Genomic DNA, 4289 nt, shown 5'->3' on the forward strand with positions numbered 1-4289 from the left:
CACTTCACCCAGATCAACCAGGGCCTTCTGAGATGACCCTTGACCCTTCTCTTTGTTAAGAGAAGTGTGGAGGATAATCCTCGTTGCAAGGCTTCTGTCGTAGCAGAACAAGTTGATGTCAGTCCCAGAACAGCTGTCAGATATCTCCACAAACTTTATTACTCTGGCTGAGTAGCAAGAAGGAAGCCACATCTTCGACCAGCTAACATCAAGTGGAAAAAAGATTGGACCAGTGAGATGGTGGTGAGGCCACTAGCCTTTTGGGACACTGTCATATTCTCTGATGAATCCAGATTTGCTGTATTTCCTGACAGTGGCCAAATGTGGGTCTGGAGAATCTGTGATCAAGAATTTGATGTGTAAAGATTGCAGCCAACAATGAAACAAAGCAGCTATTCTGTGATGGTTTGGGGAGCAATTTGGAGCAATGGTCATCTAGAGCCGGTGGAGTGTGATGGAAACATAAACTCAGATAAATATTGCAGAAAGGACTTCTATTCTTCTCCAGTGGTGAAAGTCTTTTCTTATGGAATCTCCTTGTCACACAGCTAAAATGACCCAAGATTTGGTGGATGGGAAAGGCATTAAAAAGCTTCCACGGCCAAGCCAGTTACCATATACGAACCCTATTGAATATCTTCTGGGACATACCGGACAGAACACTTCATAAAAAGAACAAGAAAGCATCTTCAAAGCCAAATCTTTTCAGATTACTGGATGAAAGTTGGCAAGAAATTCTACTAGTGAATATTTATCTGATCAGTAATATGCCTAATAAGGACGTTGCATAGAAAAATGCAATGGGCATGTCTACTAAATATTAAATTTTCGTATTATAACAATTAATAATTTCAATGCTTAATTTCAAATTTAAATAAATGTTTATGATTATAAGAGTTTCTACTTCTGTCATGTCTGTGTACATAAATTCTCGGGGTATTTACTAGTATCGTTATCGCAATTCTAGGCAGCAATCACCGATGACTTTACAGAATCCATACACACTTAGACAGTTCTCTTTTTCGTCCTGCAGGGCAGCAAAATAACAAACTAAATACCCCCCCCCCCCCTCACAGAGAACGATCTCTGAGGTTACCAGTTTAGTCGCCAACGGCCCAAATTGAAGCAAAGAAATTTCAACGTCCATTGACTTTTTATATTTCATTGGCTTTGTGAGAAGTATTGCTTTTTTCCAGCAGGATGACCATTACCTTCCTCTTCCTCTTCTTCCTCTTTCTCCTGCTCCTGCTACTCATCATCATCCTCACATTCATCATCATCAGTATTATGCGATGAAAACAGCTTATTTTGCTGGGTACGATGGAAAGTGTCAGTTGTCCACAGCTAACGTGTTTCAAGAACACTGCGAAGAAATCTTGCAGTCCCAAGTAATGTTGATTTTTATAGGTTTTCTCTCTGCATACTTTTCAGACATGTTGGCAACTCAGTGCTGATACTTCCAAGTGCCCCAATTACATTGGCTACAACCTTCGTATTTCCCACTTCAAATCGTCGTAGTTGTTTATTTTTCTTCTTCTTTCGCACCGGAGCCTACTATTTACTTTACTTTACTTACTTGTTTCAGTCATTTGACTGCGACCATGCTGGAGCACCACCTTTAGTCGATAAAATCGACCCCAGGACTTATTCTTTGTAAGCCTTGTACTTATTCTATCGGTTTCATTTGCCGAACCGCTAAGTTACGGTGACGTAAATACACCAGCATCGATTGTCAAGCAATGTTGGCGGGGACAGACACAGACACACGAACACATACACACGCATACATATCTATATATACATATACATATATACGACGGGCTTTCAGTTTCCGTCTACCAAATCTACTCACAAGGCTTTGGTCGGCCCGAGGCTATAGTAGAACACACTTGCCCAAGGTGCCACGCGGTAGGACTGAACCCAGAACCATGTGGTAAGCAAGCTACTTACCACACAGCCACTCTTGCTCTTCCTATGTCCATTATCATGCATGTTCTCTCTCTTTTATTCACCCCAACGATATCCGGTTTCATATGTCTGGTCGGATGATCACACTGAATCGCTCCCACAGGATTTTTTCAATTCTCATTCTCGATGACTCCTTCTGCCTCTGCTCATAACACTTCTTTGCTCTTTGTAGGTCGTGATTTCCATTGAGCTCCCAATGGATCGTTCTTGCCACATTATCATGGTGTCTTTTGTATTCGCATTGTGCCAATTTCGGGCGTTCGCTCAGGATGTGTCACACATTTTCACCCCTCTCACCACACATTCTGCATTTGTCGCTGAGAGTAGTGTTGCCTGTTCTGCACTCCACATAGTTGGTCCTTAAGGCTTGTTCTTAATCTGCACATATAAGTGCTTCTGTCTATCTTTAGAACATCCCTCTTCATCCATAGCCACCAATCCTCTGTCTTGGCTTTCACATCGCTTCCGAAGTGACCGTACATTTTTTTCTCCTTCTATGCTTTTCCATTTTTTCTGTTAATTTCTTGTTTAAATTTTTCGTTCACTACACAGTTCTCTGTTTTGATGATGCCGGCCTCTTTCGTATGTTTCAAAAATGTCTCCACGGCATTTTTTATATACAAGCCTAAGCTGTTTTCCTTTGCTTCGATATAGTACTGGTAACTGATCAAACCACTCCCACCCTTTCTGCTGGACAAGCACAGCCTATCAGTGTCACATTTAGAGTGGAAGGCTCCCTCTACTGTCAGCATTTTCTCTTGTCTTTGTATCCATTTACATCACTTCTCTTTGTTATTTTATAATTCTATCTCCATACCGAAGTGATGCTATCCTTCACGTATTAACTGCTTGGATTTTATTCTAACCAGTCATTTTTAAGCGCAACACCAACCTTAGTCTTCGGAAATATTCCATCCTTAGTTGCCCTTTAATTTCATTCTCTATTATCTCGTTGTATTCTAGAACACCAAGGTGTTTGTAGCCTTCCGTTTCAATTTGTTAAATCAATTCTTTATTCGGTAACTCTATCTCTTCTAGGGATTGTACCTTGCCTCTTTTCAGGTAGAATCTTCTGCACTTCTTCAGTCCGAATTCACATCTAATATGAGCACTAAAAAGTGGACCGTATTCACCAAGAACTCATAGTGTCACATCCTTCTCATTTCAAGGTCTTCTTTTCTCTTCTCCTCAGCTTTTTGGTTAACTCTTCCTTGCCCACCATTTCATCTGCATTTACACCCATATTTTTCGCCCAGTGTGATCAACTGCCCAGATATTCATTTCGGTAGTCAATTTTTTGGCATTCAGGTTGGATTTCAACACCATCTTCACCCATTTAAATACGCCTCGCTGACCTTGACTTTCATTTCTCTGTGTAAGGTGTCATCCGGCTCCAAAATCTCTAAATGTCTATCCCCATTACAGTCGGGTTCACTCATGGTCTTTCCTGATGGTAACCGCAATCCTCAGCAGGATGCTTTCTTCCGTCTTTTCATATTATGTACTGAGTGTTTGGTAATTCCAATGAGTATCTTCCAGCTTATGTTTAGGCATAGTATAAGACGGTAGTTTCCCACAATATTCCCATTTCTTCTATCTTTCATCATAAGTGATGATCTCCCAGTCACCATCCACCCGGGGTCTGTACCTTTCTGGACACACTCATTCAATTAGGCTGCTAATCTTTCATGCACCGCGTGGCATCTCTTCAGCCAAATGCCATGAATCCCATCTGGTCCGGGGGCTTTCCAGTTAGGCACTTTAACCACTTGGTCTTTCATGTCACCCATGCTTATGACAATATTCCTGTTTCTATCCTCCTTGTAATTCTGTCTTGATAGTTCCTATCCACATTGCATCCCCTTTATGCACCATATTATTTCCCACAATCCGCTCCAGAACTCCTTTGCTTTATTTGCATCAGAAGCAACCTTTTTCCCATTGTCTCCTTCTAACTTTCGGAATAATTGTTTCGGGTTATTTTGAACTATCTGTTCTCCTGGAACTGCTTATTTCTGTTCACAAATCTTCTGATCTTCTGATTTTTGCCCTGATTCTGTATTCACTGTTCTATTAAATTTATTTTTTGAACCAGTTGAAGACACACGAGATGTCGAAATATCGTTCACCAGATAACAAATGGCACTCTTCTTTTAATTTTGACTCTATATCTTCAGGAGGAGTTACCTCAATCCTTTCTATATTAACCAAAATGAAGTAGATTGACAAATTTATTTTTTGAACCAGTTGAAGACACACGAGATGTCGAAATATCGTTCACCAGATAACAAATGGCACTCTTCTTTTAATTTTGACTCTAT

Source organism: Octopus bimaculoides, chromosome 13 (assembly GCF_001194135.2).
Source record: "Octopus bimaculoides isolate UCB-OBI-ISO-001 chromosome 13, ASM119413v2, whole genome shotgun sequence".
NCBI lineage: Eukaryota > Metazoa > Mollusca > Cephalopoda > Octopoda > Octopodidae > Octopus > Octopus bimaculoides.